Source organism: Canis aureus, chromosome 12 (assembly GCF_053574225.1).
Source record: "Canis aureus isolate CA01 chromosome 12, VMU_Caureus_v.1.0, whole genome shotgun sequence".
Taxonomy (NCBI): domain Eukaryota; kingdom Metazoa; phylum Chordata; class Mammalia; order Carnivora; family Canidae; genus Canis; species Canis aureus.
Genome location: NC_135622.1, coordinates 25,510,005 through 25,528,978, shown reverse-complemented (window position 1 = coordinate 25,528,978; position 18,974 = coordinate 25,510,005). Strand labels below are relative to the sequence as shown.

The window sequence follows — 18,974 nt, the reverse complement described above, 5'->3', positions numbered from 1 at the left end:
GTGTTTCTTAAAGTATTTAACATCTTGGGATGTTTGGGGTCACTTTTAGAAGGGGTGACTTCTGACCACTTCTGTCTCGGCCTGCAGCTACATCAGTCTCTCCAGAATTTTCCCCAGTCTTCTCTCCATAAAAGGCTAGTCCAGATCTTCTTCACTCCCTTCTCTCTATCCATCCCTACCCCCTGCTTATGTCCTGTATTGAACAATGATTTAGTCTTCCTCCAACTAGAAAGAATCTTCCCTTTTCTTTCTTTTTTTTTTTTAATGGATCAGTTTAATTAGGTTCTTTGTAAGAAATTTAGAACACCAATTTGTGAGGGAAAACTCCATTTGTGAGAGAAAACACAGAGCGGAGGTAGCCCTGAAGCTGAGAACAGCTTTGATTTTTGGCAGAGTTTGCGAGTCCACAGCTTTCTGATCAACCTTGCGCTGCTCTGTAATCTCGTATTTCTCCTTCTCTGTGTCAAAGATCTCCCCTTCCCGGTGTCTGGGTTTACGCAGCTGCTTCCTCTTGAAATAAGCGTCAGTGAGATGTTTGGGGATTTTCACTCTGCTGATACCAATTTTGGTGGAAGTGGCAATGACAAATTTCTAGTGTGTTCTACTCAGAAGAACTCGGTTGAGAGCCAGAGGTCCAGTCACAAGTAGCAAGCCACTGCTCAGTTGCTTCAGGAAAACTAACCTCTTGCCTCTGTGGTGCCCAGTGAGGATGTGGTGCCCAGGAGTGATGCTAGCTTGCACATGCTGACTGGAAAGTTTTTTGCCATGGCCCAACAGCTTTCGAGGCACATCTTCAGTAGGATAATACCTAGGCATTTTGCGAAGTTTAACCACTCAGGTACCACCATTCTTGTCACCACCAACTGGTCTTGTAACAGTAGCAAGAACCTTCTCCTTCTTTTTCTTTTCAACCCTAGATTTAGCTGCTGAATACTTCCTCTTGTACGTGGCTTTTCTGGAATACATAGCTGATCAGGAATATCTACCAATTCCTCTGACTAGGACAGGGTTTCAGCTGCAGAGGGGGCCTTGAGGTTACCCATCTTTGCCTTGCCACCAGCATCAGCCTTCTTGGCTTCAGGTTTCTTCTCCTTAGTATCTGGCTTCTCTGCTTTTTCGCCTGCCATCTTGCAAGATGGAAAAGAGAACAAAGGTCCAGAATCTTCCTTTTCAGGAAGACAGCAAAAATTGAGCTGACCATCAATAAAATTCTGGCCAGGAGCAAGAAACAAAGACCACCTTGTTTCTACTTGTCAGATGTCATAACTTCCTGCAGAAACAAATGCCTTGAGGCAAGTCATAGCCCCCCTCTGGGCTTCTCATCTGTTACACAGGGCATTGGCAGGGCTCCAGCACACATTAATTTCTCTTTAATAAAAATTAAACTGCCAACCCTGAAAGGTGTGGCCATTAGTGTGGGCCACAGCGCCACCTACTGTCCATGAGGTGTGTGCAAAGCTCTCGGCGCTGGGCTTCCGCGTGGCCCCCAAGGGCAATGAGTAGAGCCCAGTATTCTGAGGCCTGCTGGCTCCTCTGCCCCGTTAGCTGCTGCTGTGGCCCTTCCCCTCTTCCTGCATTCTCTCACCACTTCTTAGGCTCCTCTTCCTCCTCCCATGCTTCTGCTCTTCATCCTCTCTCTTCTCTCCCCTTCTGACTGTGATCTCTTCCTGTGAGATCATCCACTCCCATGGATTTGATGCTACCTCTTTTTATTTCATTCCCAGGTCTGCAGTGGGACCTCACTATCAAGGCTCCAGAATTCCAGGCCAGTATGTCCACCTTCTTCAGGATATTACCTCCTCCCTGGCTACTGGGCTAGCCTGGAAACTGGGCTGAAAATGCTGTGCCTCACACTGAAGCTCTTTCACTGACCAACTTGCTTTCTGCTAGGTGTGATCTCCCAGGAGCCATGAGTCAGTCCCGTCCAACTGCTGGCGTCTCTTACATCCAAGTTTGCCGCTTGTTAAATGGATGATTTTGGAAGAGCCCACATTGCCTTGACACTTCCCTGATCTGCTGGTCTCTGCCTACCCACAGCCCCTGACTCCTCCACCTGCCACCAGTAAAAAGCACAACCTGGGTTTTTTCCTTATGGTACAAATATTACATGTCCACTAGAGATCCATTTTAACATACATACTCACAGAAACACAAAAATTAAAATCAACCATGTTCCTATCCAGAGGTACATACTGTTTAAGATATATTCTCCAGGGTATTTTTTTCTATGCATGTGCATGCACATAGGTGATAATAGATAGATTAGATTTTATAGATGGAATCATATAAGCCATACTTTTCTGTAAGAATCTCTCCCACTTTTCATAATGTTAATTCATATAGATATACCTCATCCTTTTTATGGGGCTATGTTTGAATACACCATAATTTATTAACCCCTCAAGAAAGGACAATTAAGTTGTTTTAACCTTAATATTATAAATAATATATATTTTAATTCTTGTTAGGTAATTTCCTAGGGACAGTTCCTAGGAATAGGATCACTAAGTCAAAAGGACACATGTTTAAAAGAAAATCTTGGTGCGTGTTGAAACAGACACAGAAGTGTCTGTTTACACATGGCCTTGATAATCCTGAGTATAGTTCTCTTTTTTGACAATATGATAAAAAAACAATGTGTTATTTCGAATTGAATATCTTTGCTAGAGAGGCTAACTATTTTTCTGTTAATTGGCCACTTGTATTTTTTTTCTAAAGTCAATTTCCTATTGCTCTTCACACATATTTCTGTGGGAAATGTTCATTTTTTTCTAATAATTTCACAAGAACTCTATATGTTTTAAAAAGGTTCGGTTCCACTTCCAAGCTGAAAGCATGAGGAGCTACACAGAGCTGTCATCTCCCCAATGACAGAAGCAAAGCTGCTAAAACTGTTTTTAAAAAGTTTAAGTGTCTGGAAATTATCCTAAGAACATATAGCAAATGAAGAAAGATTTTTTTTTTCAAGAAAATCTACTTAAACTCATTAAGAACAGCAAGAGTATTTGAGCCACCATTTCCTTCCTCTCTCTCTCCCCACTCCCAACCATCACAGCTTGATGGAAGCTCCATCTCAGGTGGTGTGGCCAAAAAGTTAGGCTTTTCTCCCCTCAGCAGCTGACTAGGAGCTATTTTATCTCACTAGTAGGGACAGGCTATCAGGATATCTCTTCCCCTTCAACTCTAAAGAGGTGAGTGTGGCCAAGAGGTTGAAGATTCCTTTTTTCTACCCAGCCCCTAACTATATGATGAAGGCTGTGCCCTTGGCATGACAGGCCGAGACTGGAGCCTCAATCATCCTCACCTCACCTCACCTATTCCATGATAAGTTTTCATGGTAGACTGACAGAATTGAGGGGAGAAATTGATAATTCAGCAATAATAGACTTCCAGACCCCACTTTCTACCTTGGATAGATCAGCTGGGCAGAAGATAGACAACCAGATTTCCATATGCAGAAAAATGATGTTGGAGCCCTACCTCACACTGTATACAGAGCTCACTCAAAATGGATCAATGGCCTAAATATAAAAGCTAAAACAATAAAACTTTTAGAAGAAAACGTGAGGGTAAATCTTTTGACACTGGATTTGGCATTGGCTTCTTAGATAAGACATCAAAAGCATGAAAGAGAAAAAAATTGATAAACTGGATATCATCATAATTAACTTGTGTTTCAAAGGACACTATCAAGAAAGTGAGAAGACAACCCACAGGATGAGAGACAATTTTTTTATAAATCATATATTCAGTAATTGACATATCTAGAATATGTAAAGAATATACTAATAAAAAGACAAATTGGGGGTGCTTAGGTGGCTCAGTGGTTGAGCTTCTCCTTCAGTTCAGGGTGTGATCCCGGGGTCCTAGGATCGAGTCCCGCATCAGGCTCCCTGCAGGGAACCTGCTTCTCCCTCTGCCTATGTCTCTGCCTCTCTCTCTGTCTCTCGTAAATGAATAAATAAAATCTTTAAAACAAAGACAAATTGCCCAATTTAAAAAATGGGCAAAGATCTGAATAGACATTTCTCCAAATGGTCAAAGAGCATATCAATAGCATTACCCTTCAGAAAAATGCAAGGCAAAACCACAATGAGATGCCTCTTCACACCCACTAGGATGACTGTAATAATAATAATAATTATCTTATTTTATTAAATTTAAAATTATTATTATTATTATTACAAAGATAATAAGGAATACTAGCAAGGATGCAGATAAATCGGAGCCTTCCTACATGGCTGGTGTAAAGATAAAATGTTGCAGCCACTCTGGAAAACAGTCTGGCAGTTCCTCAAATGGTCAAACAGAGAGTTATCATATAACCCAGCAATGTCATTCCAAGTGCATACCCAAGAGAAGTGAAAACACAGGTCCACACAAAAACTTGTACATGAATGTTCATAGCAGTATTATTCATATTAGCCAAAACATGGAAACAACCCAGATTCTATCAACAGATGAGTAGATAAATAACGTGTGGCATATCCATATGTTGGAATATTATTTAACCACAAAAAGGAATGAGGAGGCATGAAGTAGTGATACAACATGTGGGGACCTTGAAAACATTATGCTAAGTAAGAGAAGCCTGTCTAAAAGGACCATGTATTATATGACACATTTTATATAAAATGTGTAGAAGGCAAATCTATAGAGACAAAAATTAGACTAATGGTTCCCTGTAGTTGGGACAATAGAGGGGGATTGGGAAGTGATAGCTAAAGGGTGTTAGGTTTTATGTTTTGAGTGATGAAAATGTTCTATTATTAATTATGGTAATGAATGAATACACAATTCTATGAATATACTAAACAGCCCTGAATTGTACACTTCAAATAGATGAATAATATGGCCTGTGAATTATACCTCAATAAGGTCTTTAAACAGTATTGTTCATATTTTCTTTATCCTTCTGAAGACACTAAGGCCGGTGGCTCAGTAGCCTCCTCAGAACCCAGGACATCCCTCTGTGCTGATTCAGGGGCTGCAGGTCAAGCATCAGACATACTCAGCTACCTTTGCATCCAGATGTAGCCAATTTTGCAGCCTCACACCCCACCTCACCCCCAAGGATGAGTTCAGCTGTCCCTTCTGCTGCCTGGACCAGACCCCACTTTCTTTTTTAAAGGTTTGATGTTCTACACTTATTTGAATTAGTATGTTAGCTTTAAAATGCTACAATTAGAAATTTTACTATTGATGAACCTTTACATACGTAATCTGAGAGCAAGCTTTTACTGCATATCACTTTGGAAAAAAATGATTGTATGTGTATTAAACTTACTATATTGCTTCAACAGGTTCAATGGCAAGAGTGTTAACCCCACTGCCATGGATCCTTTTAACATCTCTGTCTTTATGTAACTCCAGTTCCCAAATCCTCTGTATGGACTCCACTCTCCAGAGGTGAAGAGAAGTAGTCCAAACTGGTTTGTCTCCCTGATAAAAAACAAACAAACAAACAAACAAACAAACAAACAAAAACCACTTCCAAAAAGAATTCTGGAATCTCAAAGATTACATATAGCTAATCCTGCAGCTGCCACCAGAAGATGTTGGGAATCTTGCTCATTCTGAGGCTGAGTGGATGCTCACCTGCAAAAGTGGACACTCACCTCAGTGGAGGTTGCATTGTGTCCTCTACCCGAGGAAGGACCCCACACACCTGTCTGCATGAGGCTTCAGGAAAGACTCTAATATCTTTCCAAGACTATCCCATGAGCCTATCTCCACTTCCATTTTTTTCCTGGCTGCAGAAATTTTCTGTTACCCAGACACCAAATCGAACAGCAGATCTGGCTGGACTCTGATGCCTGAATCAGCTGCCTCATCAGATCCTCATAGCTACAGAATGTCCTTCACATGTCCCAGAGCATAGTCACATGTGTGCGCGCATGCACACACACACACACACACACACACACACACACACACACACTGAGAATGAGAGAGAGAGGTTTGCAAAGGACAGCCATGCACAGGGAGGCTGACCTGGCTGGCCTACAATGGGGTCACCATCAGAAGGAGATTTACCTTAAGTCAGCAGAACTTAGGGTCTATGGCCCTCACCTGTACTGGTTCTTTCTAATTTCACTGTAGTCTGAAGCCATACTTTGTCTATTTTTTAGTATTTTTTAATGTGTATTTATTGCCCAGACCTTGATCTACCTCGGTGTCTTAGTCGGCTTGGGCTGCTGTAACAAAATACCATAGACTGAGTGGCCTCAACAACAGAAATCTCTTCTATCACATCTCTGGAGACTGGAAATCCAAGATCAAAGTGCCAGGAGGGTAGGCGCCTGGTGTGGGCTCTCCTCTCGGGCTGCGGATGTCTGCCTTCTTGCTGCATGCTTGCATGACGTCTCCTGGCTTAAGAACACCAATTGTATCAGATCAGGGTCTCACCATTATTATCTTATCAACCTGAATTACTCCCTCAGAGACCCCACCTCCAAATTTGCCACACTGGGGATTAGGGCTTCCCTATGTGAATTTCAGGGAGGGGGTGACACAAACACTCAGTGAATGTTCTGTGTGAGCCTGAGTAGAATGTGCATTCTGCTCATGTTGGGTGAAATATTCTCTAAGTGTCAAAGAGCCAGACAACTGATAGTGCTGCTCAGTTCAACTACGTATTCACTGTCTGCCTCCTCAATCTGTCGGTTTGTTCAGCTTTTCTTGTCTCAGGATGGGAATGACAACTTCCAGGCTCTTTACATGTTGGACCTGAAACAGAGGTCCCTGGATTTGCATTTCTGAGCCAGAAAGAGTTAAATAAGTGGGCAAACATAGCTCCTTCCCGGCTGTTCTTGGGAACATTTGTAGATAAAATGTCTTCATCCATGTAGGATGGAGAGCAGGAAGGTTGCCCTTGGAGTATGGAAAATAACGATGGGCTAGAAATAGAGACAGAAAAGGAAGAAGAAGTTTCTGAGGGGATCCTGGGTCTGTGGCCCCAGTACCAGGGACAGACAACAGCCTTGATGTTCACACATGGCCTTTTTAAAGAGGGTTTACAACCTCAGACAGATCCTGGGGCATAGCACGAGGGGGCTCTGGGGGCCCTTATTTCCAGTGGGCACGTAGGATGCTGCAATACAATGATTTATAGAAAATATATATCTGATAATTCAGATGCCAGACACAGGGTTCGGGGAGTTTCTGAGTTGGTGAACAGGTGGAGAATGGGGCTGTTGGCTGTCCCGGCAGGACAGGGAGGCTCTGCGTGTACCTCACCCTATGCATCCCTTTATCTGGCTGTTGATTTGTGCCCTCTAAAATATCCTTTAGTAAACTGGTAAATGTGTTTCCCTGAGTTCTGTGAGCCACTGTAGTGAATTAAAAGAGCCTAAGGAGGAGGTTTTTGGAACCCCCTGTCTGTAGCAATTTGGTCAGAAGTACTGGTAACAACTGGGGGCTTGTGACTGGTCTCTGAAGTGCGGGGGTGGAAGGCAGTCTTCTAGAACTGAGCCCTTAATCTGTGGAATCAGATGCAGTCCCCAGGTAGGTCATGTTGGAATTGAGCTGTATTCCTGGGGTCTGGGAATTGCTTCATGTTATGTGTGGGGGACCCCCACCCCCACCCCACAATGTTGGAATTGGGTCCAGGAACCTAAAAGAAATACCAACGAGTGAGAATTTCCAGGACATTTCGGTGGTTTCTAAGATCAGACAAACAGAATAGTATTGAAACTGCCTACCAGCCATAAAAATCTCTACTGAGTACTGTGCTGGGTGCTTCGCAAACATTATCCCTAATCTTTATGGTAAACCTATAAAGGATGCAACCATTACGCACTCATACAGATGAGGGCATGCTCACTCTGTCCACAAGAAATTAGACACCAAGTCCCACTCGACAGGGCCTCCGTCTCTGGGCAGCGTTAATTCCCCTTCTAATTCATTCACTCATCCCACCTGAACTTTGTTACTTGGAAACCGTACTGTAGGGTGAAACATCACCACAGTTCTTCTATAGGCACCAAGGGAAAACGTTGAATGTACACAACGAGGAAGAAAATATGCAAGCTCCCATACTTGTAACTGGTCACCAGGCCTTGGCTGGTATCAGAATCTCTGTGTTTGTAGGACACGAATATGTGGCAGTTCTACAAATGGTACTTTGGGGTTCAAATCCAGGCACCCCATTTCTGTTGAGCATTGAAGTGGCTGGGCAGGTGGGAGTGCCGACAAGATAGCATTCACTGATAGAAGTTACGAAGAGTGAGCCCATTCTCCAGGGAGCTCAGTGCAAATCCTAGAAACCCAGGCTCCAAAGACCATCTGACACTGTGGCTAATCGTGTAGTCTCTGGAGTCAAAGGGGCCAACTCACGATCATCTTGTACTACTTCCTAGATGCGTGTCCTTGAGCAAATTCCTGCCCTCTCAGTGTCTCCCATCTGGAATGGAAGATTAGATGAGACAATCAGTGTAAAGCACTCCATAAATGTTATCTATTAGTATTAAAAGCTGTCACTGTGAATTATTTTTTTTATGTTGGAGGGCAGTCCAGAAAGGGCTACTTAGAGTTACTTAGGATTTAAATTAATGTTCCTTTCATTAAAATAGAAATAACCTAGTTATCCTTAAGCTGTTATGTTCATTTTATAAATCTTGTTAGTCTGTTTATAAAAATGGCAAGATAAGAACAGTGCCCTTCAATTTTCTTTGATTAATGACCTATTAGCTCAACTTGAAGATCCTAAGCTCCTTTTAGAAATCATCTGTAAACATAATTAAATTCCTCTAAACATTCTGAACTGCATTTATAAATTTAATATATTACATTTCCTCTATAAGTCCTGCAGTTGCCTAACAAAGCAAACTAGCGACTCTAACAAGTAATGAATTCTTATATGCCTAACAAAGAGAATGTATTAACGTAGTGAAAGAAAAGAAAGAAAAATTAAAATGCATTAACATAGGGAAACACCAATTTTCTTTCAGATCCCATTAGTATTCACAAAAAATAAAGTCAAATTTTCTTTCCCCTTCCAACTTAAAATCACAAGTCTATATTTATCACACATCTAAAACTGGAAGTATCAGGCTAACAAGTCAGTCTTTAATAGGCTTGATTCTCGTAACTATTACAGTATTTTAAAGAAGCAACTAGGCACAAGTTAACTCCTAAGCTTAACATGACAGTTTGATTCGAAAAACTTCATTTGCTTCCTCATCCTATTTATTTTATTTATTATTATTTTCTAAAGATTTTATGTCCTCATCTTATTTAAACCTCAACTTCCCCAGGTTAGGAAAGGGCCCTGGAAGAAGCAGATGCACCATCTCCAGAAGGCCGAGGACGCCACCCTGAGAGCAACGGTGACACCAGGCTGGCAGTTTATGGCCAAGATGTTGAATATTTCTGGGTCAGAGTCAAGACTGAGGATTGTGGATCTGGGCACCACAGAGTCCAGAGGGCCACAGTCCGACCTGCCAGGCCCAATGTATACATGAGACGACAACAGGGGGCCCCATGTTTATTTCTTTCAGACAGTGTTAGTTTTGCAACCCAGGCTCCCTAGGCATTTATGTGTTCACCCACTTTTCCATAAACTCTTTTTTAACTTTTATTGGTTTAGTTGAGGAGTCGGCATGCTCCATTCCCCATGACCAATCCTCTTCCCCAGGATTCTTTGACTAGATTCAACCAACCTACTCACTGTCCAAGTCATATTGTGTTGGCTTCAGCTGCAGCATGAAGATCACTCCAAGGACAGAGCATTTTCCTACAGGCATATGCTTTGCTACCCAGCTGATTTTAGAGAAGCAGGCACTTTTCCTGACATAATCATTTGCTATTTGTCCTTGATAGATTTTCTTCCCTCTATCCAGCCTACCTTTCCTGCTTTTATTTTCAGAATCTTGAGCAATTAAAGGGGATTGGGTGGGAGTTGGGGAACAGGAGAAAGAGGTGGTTTGGGAAAACTCAGTGGCCAGAAGTATCAGTGCGCCCCCCCCGCCCCCCCCCCCCCATATAGAGGAGAGGACCTTAGGTGGCAGGGCTGGCTGCCTGGGGGGGCCCCGGAGGGAGTGAGCATGGGCCCCACCTCCAGGGCTGCCAACCTTGGCAGGGAAGGGACAGAGCCTCCCTGAGGCTTCGATATGAAGCTTCCACAGGGGCCTGACACACCGAGAGTTTAAACCTCCCCACCCTCCTCCCATGTCTCACATCATGTCATGCTCTGGCTTCTTGTACAGGCCTAGGGAGGGGGAGCCCCACTTTTATTTTCCAAAGCAAGGACAAACAAATGCGTTTTTCTGCAGTCCTGGCAGGGGTGGAGTCAGATCTAATTTGATTTTAATGAAACAAATAATAATAATAATAAATACTTTGATTTTAAAGAAACATTAATGAATAAAGAGTGGTCTTGCCAGCATGCCTGAGTTCTGTTATGTTCACGCAGGAAGATTCAGGCTGGAGCGGGAGAAAGCAGCCCCGGTGGGCCTGGCGGGGCCCGCAGCAGCCCAGCACAGCCAGCAGAGGGCACCGCCGCGCCACGCAGACTGCGCCCGGCCTGGGGAGCCCGCGGCCGGCAAGGCAATCAGGGCTATAGGGAGACGCATGAGGCATCCAGTATCCAACCCACTTCCAGGCGAGTGGTCCAGATGCCTGGACCCTCAGGTCTCACCAGCGTGTAGGCAGAAGGTGACAGATCCCACAGATCCTCAGCCCGTCAGCACTGTACCCCATCTGGAAGCCCTTGGGGTGGCTCATGTGTGGTCACACACCAGTCTGCGCCCACAGGGCACCACTGCAGCTCTGCTGCTAGCCCTCTGTGGGTGGGGTGGTGTCCCACATGGCACCCATGGCACCACAGACTTGCAGCAGCTTCCACCTGTACGTGGGCATCATCCCTAGAGGTCAAAGCTGAGAGGTACTCAGGGCAGAAACACCGCCCCCCCTCTGTGGAGGACTCAGCTATGAGTCCCGCAGGGGCCACTGGTCTCCCCATGACCAACTCCTGCCTTCTCACAGTGGGGGGCCAGGTCACAGGTCATCCTATCAGGCTCGGTTCCCAGACCACCTGGAGGGGCCAGGTCACCCTGGCATGACTCCTACTTAAACAAGCCACACTTCTGCTCCTACACTGTGCCAGGCCCTCTCATACCTCTCATGCCACTTAATATCAAGGAACTGAGACAGACGCTATCACTCCCACGGGGAAACTGGGACTCAGGAGAGATTAAATGACTTGCCCAAGACTTCGTGGAACCACAGTGCTGGAACTGAAACCCAGGCTCCAGATGCCAAAGCCATGTGATTTCCACAACATCAGCAAACCTCCTGAGTTTGGACCCTGAGGGTCCAGGCTGTTTGGGGGAAGAAGGTTGGGGGCACGAGCAGAGGTCCAGAAGACCCACTGTGCAGGTGCAGGCCAGCTCAGCTCAAGCTGAGGGCAGGCCGCAGAACAGATGCCCTTTGTGGGCTGCTTGTTGGCGGGGAGCCCAGCCAGAAGGAGCTCAGACCCCTATGAGGATAGTGTTGGGGCAGCTCGGAGAGGGAGTAGATTTCTCTGGAGGGGGTGGCCAGGGAGGACCTAGGACACACAGGGCACAGACGGCAGACAGAGCTTTGCCTTAGAAAGGGCTGAGCCTGGGCTGAGGGCTGGGAGGGGGAGCACTGGTTCAGAACCCCGGGGAGGACTGGCCAGCTGCATGAGGGGTGCTTGAGAGCACTTGGTAGGGATGAAACTGGGAGGGTGGGCCCAGGCCCAAGTGCGGGGAGCTCCATGCCAGGCAGAGGACACGGTAGGTACATATAGCTGACCAGCAGTGCGGAGTGGCAGCAAAGCACCTAAGACTCTGAGACTGCCTGGGTTCACATCCTGACCCAGCCCATCACTGACTGTGTAACCTTAGGTAAGTCATTCAATTCCTTGGGGTTCTAATCATTCAGTTCTCCCCCGTCCAATGTAAACTGTACGTAGCACTAGCTTGCGCCTGGATCATAATGGTGCTATTACTATTACTTCACACAAATGATAACAATGGTTACCATTTATTTATTTATTTATAATATTTTATTCATTTATTCATGAGAAACACACACACACACACACACAGAGGCAGAGGGAGAAGCAGGCTCCTTGCAGGGAGCCTGACGTGGGACTCGATCCCAGGTCCCCAGGATCATGCCCTGGTCTCCAGGATCATGCCCTGGGCTGAAGGCGGCGGGAAACCGCTAAGCCACCTGGGCTGCCCCAGTGGTTACCATTTAGTGAGCACCTATGATGTACCAGACTCTGGACTATTTCCCTATCACCATCATCTCTTTAATCTTCACGGGAACCCCGGGGTAGCTTGCCACTAATGCGCCCATTCTCCGGATGCAGAAAGGGAGGCCCTTGCCAGTCTGCCGGGGGGTTGCAAAGTGGTGAGCCAGCCTCCCGCCAGGCCTGCCGGATTCCAAAGGCCAGGCTCCAAGGCCGTCTAAGCAGCAGCTCTCTGCTGGGCACGAGGGGCCAGGGCCTGGGCTGAAGGGTCACGGGATCCTGTGCTCACGGGGGGGCGGGGGGGGGGGGTAGGGGGTACCATGGGCAGCCGGCGGGCCCTTCGCAGCGGAGCGGGAAGGCGGCGGAGCCCTTAAACAGTGCAGATGTGTCCCCCGTGCGCCTGATCCTCCCGGAGCCGGGCGCACAGACAGAAGTTGTGTACACAGGATTTTAGTATTTCCTCTCCGGCTCCAGCCCCAATTTGAGGGCCTGTAAAAGCTTGAACGGCGTCCAGTGCGGCGTGGTTTGCCTCGGCTCGGCTCCGGCAAGGAGTCAAGGCGGCCCACACAGGGACTTGGGGACGGGGCCGCGGGGGCCCACCCATGGCCAGGCCGCCCTGCCCGGGCTGCCAGCACCAGCCCGCACCCCTGGGGACTGGGTCACTAAGGGGGGGCGCCAGGGTGTGACCTTCTGTGCTCCCCTCCCCTGCTCCGCGCCTGGAAGGAGAAAGGGTTGGGGGCACCCCTCAAACGTCATTGGGGTGGGTGCGCTCCCCTTGCTGGTGGGCTGGTCTGGGCCTTTTCCCTGAGGTCTGTAGCCGGAGTGGGAGGCTTGTCTGGTCCCAGCTTTTAAACCTGCCTCCAGCACCTCTGGCCCTGTCTGAAATGCCCCCGTCTCTGTCCCCTGGCTAGCTGTGTGGGTGTCCACAACTCAGACACCCTCTCTGGGCCTCCATTCCCTCATCTGTAAAAAGGCACTGGTGGGGCTCCCTCTCAGACCCCTGCCAGCTCCAGCTCCAACTCCAGCGGCTTGAGGAGACGGTGAGCAGCCTGGGCAGCAGGCAAGGTGCCCTCTCTCCCGTGGCTGTGACTTGCACCACCAGTCTGTAAGGACTAGGCTGTGTCTGAGGGCCAGGAAGAGACTCCTGAGGGCACCCCCCCCCCCCCCCCGCCATGGGACCCTTGATGACTGGTCATGACCTTCCAGAGAAGGTCATGGACTTCCCACTAGCACAGTGGCCTCTGTGGACACAATCCAGGTCACGAAGGGCTCCACACAATCCAGGTCACGAAGGGCTCCACGTGGCTGCCCTCCACGCAAGTTAGGGCAGCCACACTCTTCCTGCCCTCCACAACTGCTGCTCTAAGTCCCAAGTCCAAAAGTCCCGGCCAAACCTGTGTGCCCTCTCGGGTATGTAATGCTTGGGGCTAACTTGGACCTGAACAGACTCGTTTGGTGCCTTGAACTGACACTTCACAATTACAGTCTGTGTTTATCCCACTTTCTGGGAATGTTCATATATTGCATTAATGAGTATTAATATAAGTGCACTTGATAAAGGGAGGCCCCCCGGCCCTGCTGGTAGGGAGGGAGCTACATAGTAAAGGCCATAGCGTTATATTACTTCTCTCACCCCCCTCAAAAATAACCTTAAAAACTTCCTGGCCCTGAGGGTTTCACATAAAAAGCTATGGACCAGTGAAAGCCATAAAACAAAGAGGCAGTGAGAAAGAAATGGTAGTAGCAATGATTGAGGTGGCTCTGCCAGGAGTTCCAAGTAATGACATCCCCATCCCAGAAGCCATCATATTGGGAGCATCTTGTAGATGAAAGAATGGCTTTGGTGTTTAAATACATGGATTCTTATGGATAATATGACTTCTGAAGCACATTTCTTTGTGGGTGGCTGAAGAGGTTTTTTTTAAGTCTTATTTTGAAGTTATTACAGATCCTCAGGAAGGTGGAAAGAGATGTTGGGGAGGTGCCATGCACCCTTAGCCCAGCTTGCCCCATGGTGAAGGTCAGACATTACCATAGGATGATACCAAACCCAGGAAACCTAGAGTGGTACGATCTTTGGAATGTACTCAGATTTTTACCAGATATGCCTGTATTTATCTGTGTGTGTGGCTCTTTGTGACCTGACCACATGTGTAGCTTTGTGTAAATTGTCTTCGACATTCTCAATGAGGTCTTCGGAAGAGCAAGAGTTTTTCATTTTAATGAGATCCAGTTTATCAATTTTTCCTTTTGTGGATCATGCTTAGCCCTAGATCCTCTGTTTTTCAAGTTTTATTAGTTTGTGTTCAAGCCCAGTTAAGTCTATGATCCATTTTTTAGTTAATTTTTTTATGAGGTATGTGTTGAGGTTGTTGTTGTTTGTTTTAAAAGATTTTACTTTTTTATTCATGATAGACATAGAGAGAGAGAGAGGCAGAGACACAGGCAGAGGGAGAAGCAGGCTCCATGCCGGGAGCCCAACGCGACACTCGATCTCGGGTCTCCAGGATCACACCCTGGGCTGAAGGTGGCGCTAAACTGCTGAGCCACCCAGGGATCCCCTGTTTGTTTGTTTTTGCCTATAAATATCCAATGGCTAAAGGGGTTGTAAGAGCTATTTTGACCATACCTAGTTTTCGCCTTAGAAACACTACTTTTAGATGATATAAATGAGACCTGAAGAAATTAGACAACTTTTCCAAAATTACTGTAGTCCTCATGAATGCTGCTTACTAAACATTTCCTGCTGTCCCTCTTCTAGGCACATGACAGCATCACACCTCTGGGCCCCTCTGTGGTTGGGTGGGGCCATGTGACTGGTCCTCACCAGTGAAATGTCAATAGAAATTATAGGAGTCTCTCCCAAGTTGGGAGAGAGAATTAAATGCTGCTGAGACCCTCCAGATCTATTCTTTCCCTCTGTCCCAACAACCATTAAGTTCAAAATGGTGGCCACTCCATCAGCCTGCATCCCAGAGTGGAGAGAAATAGACTAAAGCCCCCAATGGATTCATGTGGATATTTAGAATTAACAAGATAAAAACTTTGTGTTTAAGCCATTACACTTTAATTAAGCCTGTTGGTTACCACAGCACGACTCAGCCTTTCCTGGCCGATGAAGCCACCAAGTTGGATTTTGGAAGAATCCAGGTCCCCCTCACTCCAGATTGAGTGTACTATGTGCTTGTTATGAGGGAAAACCAGCAAGAGAGCTCATGGCTCCCTAGGAGCCCTCTCTGCGACTGAAACATCAGACTCCAGCACCTGTACCAGTTCAGCTTGGGAAAGGCCCTCAGGAATCTCAGCAATGGTGCCTCCAGTGACCCACGGAGCCCTCCCTACCCTGCCTAGCACTGGTCACTCCCCCCAACACAGGGGCTAGATCTGCTTCGAAGGGTGATAAGGACAAACTGAGACCCAGTGAGGTGAGGGCTTGGAATGGGAGCAGAGGACACAGAGGGCTTCATGGCACCAAGTCCAGGAGGTAGGGGTTCTGAACCCTTGCCATGTCACCTGCTAAAAGGTCTGTTTTAGAAAAAAAAAAAAAAAAAAAAGGAACAAAACAAAGAAAACATCATTTCAATCTATGTCTCGAGGATATGCCTGAGTCCCTGTAGCAGACTCTCCCTTTGTTTACCAACATCCATGTTTCCTTCTTCCTTGCTAACAAATTAAATTTGTTTGCAATAGAAATGGACCTAGGGACACCTGGAAGACTCAGTCGGTTAAACATCTGCCTTCGACTCAGGTTATGATCTCGGGGACGTGGAATCCAGCTCCATATCAGGCTCCCTGCTCAGGGAGGAGTCTGCTTCTCCCTCTCCCTTTGCACCGCCCACCACATCTCTCAAATAAATAAAATCTTAAAAGGAAGGAAGGAAGGAAAGAAAGAAAGAAGAAAGAAAGAGAAGAAAGAAAGAAAGAAAGAAAGAAAGAAAGAAAGAAAGAAAGAAAGAAAGAAAGAAAGAAAGAAAGGCACCTAGCCCCAAGCACAGAATCTGTGGCCGGTGTAAAGCAGGCATGACAGGCCTGCTACTCTGGTCCCAGTCCCCTTGCAACCAGGATTGGACCAGAAAATATAGGTGGTGGTCTGCATGCCTGCGCACGTGTGTGTGTGTGTGTGTGTGTGTGCGTGTACACATCAAGTAAAGCTTCTGCTTTCCCAATAAAAAGAGACAGATTCTACTGGCCTGTCCCCTCTTTGTCCATCTCTGTGTGTCTATTTTCTCTTGAATGTGGGCATGATATCTTGAGTTGTGCCAACCACCAGAAAAAGGCCAAAAGAATCTCAGAGCTGTTGAGTTAAAATAGCAATGTTACAGCCACCACTTCCTGATTCCTTGTCATGAGAAAAAGATACCTCTGTGTGTTTAAACCTCTATAACCAGGTTTCCAGCTACTTGTAGCCCAATGCCTTCCTAACTGGTATAATTTCTAGCAGGGAGCTGGGGCAGATGACTTTTTCTGGTTATCAACCTCTGTACTTGTCCTCTTTCCTCACCTGGGATTGTGGGGCCCCCGGATCAATTCTGTCCCCAGAAGCTGTCCTTAGATCAATTCTGACCTGCAGCAGGAGGGACAACTTGAGCAGCCCCATATGTGGGCTCTGCAGCAGGAACCTTTTGTATCTTCTACATCAACTCCAGAGTTATCTGGACAAACCGGAACATGGCAGTCTTCTGCTCAAATTTCTATTCACTTCCCTCAGACCCTAACAATGGCATTCAGATCCTTTCCCAGGCCCTCAAGGCCCTCCCTACCTTGGGCCCAGCTTACCTTTGTAGCTTTAAATCCCCGTCTTTCTCACCAGGCACCATCCCCACCTTCTAGCCTGGCTCTGTCACACCACATCCACCATGGGCTGGTACGGCGGCTCCCTCCTCTGCATTCTTTCTGTACACCTTAGTTACAGCAAGTGGTGCTTTGCCTTGTAATTGCTTGTTTACAAATCTTTCCTTCCCAAGATGGTGAGCTCTGAGGACAAGACCCAGCTTCAAGCATACTTAGGACTCCAAAAACAGCCTGTTTGATAAATAAAACCCCAGTGCTTTGGTTATACTTTGAGTACTAACCTTGAGCTTCCTCTTTGGACTCTATTTGAAGCCACTGTTCAGGCAACTTGTGAAGTTCCTTATTATAAAGAAAGGGCTTGTTCAGTTTCCTTTTAAGAAATATTTATTGAGTACCTACTATGTGCTTGTATCAGTTAACTATATGCTGTGTAACAAATATCCACAAACCCCCAATGGTGTATACACATGAGCGTTTATTTCTCACTTGTCTTTGGGTTGGTGGAGAGTATTACAGATGTTATTAGAAGACCCATCTTTCAGATGAGGAAATCAGGGGTATAGAGAGGTAAAGCAATACTCCAAGTTTGCACAGTTGACAAGGAGCAGAGCCAGAATAAAAAGCAAGGGGGCTTGGCTTCAGTCTGGATTCTTAACCATTATACCTTTCTGCTATACACTGCATGTCTGTGTTCCCTCAAACTTCGTATGTTGAAACCTAATGGCCAATGTAATGGTATCCAGAGGTGGGGGCCTTTGTGAGGTGATTAAATCATGAGGGTGGAGCCCTAGGGAATGGAATCACTGACCTTCTGAAAGAGATCTCAGAGAGATGTCTCACCCCTCTGCCATGTGAGAACTTAGGGAAAGGATGGCCATCTATAAACCAGTAAGCAGTCTCTCACTCGACAGTGTATCTTCCAGCATCTTTATCTTGAACTTCCAGCCTCTAGAACTGTGAGAAATAGATTTCTGTTGTTTATAAGCTAGCCAGTTTATGGTATCTTGTTATAACAACCCAAATGGACTAAGACAGTCTCCATCTTGGAGAGTATCCCACTTCCGTGCATAAAAAGTTGGATCGTTTTAAAAAATAACTGCCTAATATTCCAACGAACAGATGTTAATATACCATAATTATTTAGCCAGTCTCTACTGATCTGCATTTAAGTTTTTCCCAAACTTTTGCTATTACAATGTTGCATGAGTAATTTGTGTCAAAGTCATTCAGCATCCATGAGGTGTACCTGCTGGGAAAATTTCTAGAAGTGGAATTGAAGGCTCAAAATTAGGTACCTTTATAATTTTGATAGATACTGCTAAATTGTTTGCCAACAATCTGGACTGTCAGTTTCCCCACTTTCCCACATGGTGTGTTAGCAAGCTTTTTGATCTTTAACAGCACGATAGATGAAAAGCAGTATCTCAGTGTTGTTTTAATTTGCATGGTTTTTATTATGAGCAGTGTTGAAAAAATAATGTTACATCATGGGGTTGCTGTGAGAATTAAATGAATTAAGACAATTAGTACATATCAAATTCTCAGAACAGTCCTCAGTGGTTGGTAAGCACTTAATATATGTTTATTGCTTTCACTATTATATATTAAATGAGGGAGGAGCAAGGCACAGAGCCGTATGTACGATATGCTACTATTCATTGGGGGGGAAAAAGGAAGCAAACGAGAATATGTATATATACATATGCACACACATATCCATGCATATGTTGATATGTGTGCATATGTGTATACATGTATTCACATGTATATATAACATTTTTCAGGAAAGATATAGAAAAGTAGAAAACACTGATGCCCCTAAGGAAGGAACTGGGTGCTGGTGACAGGGGAAAGATTTTTCACAGAATTCCCTTTGCTTCTCGTCACATTCACTGCATGAATCATTTATTCTCACATCGTCTGCAGTTACTGGCCCTTTCTGTAGGAAGTCCACAGGAGT

At 45.8% G+C, this 18,974-nt stretch overlaps 1 pseudogene; it reads right to left on the bottom strand.

Moving 5' to 3' along the window:
• Positions 1-216: 216 nt before the first annotated feature.
• On the bottom strand, positions 217-1,305 carry LOC144280780 (large ribosomal subunit protein eL6 pseudogene; annotated as a pseudogene).
• Between the last annotated feature and the right edge of the window lie 17,669 nt (positions 1,306-18,974).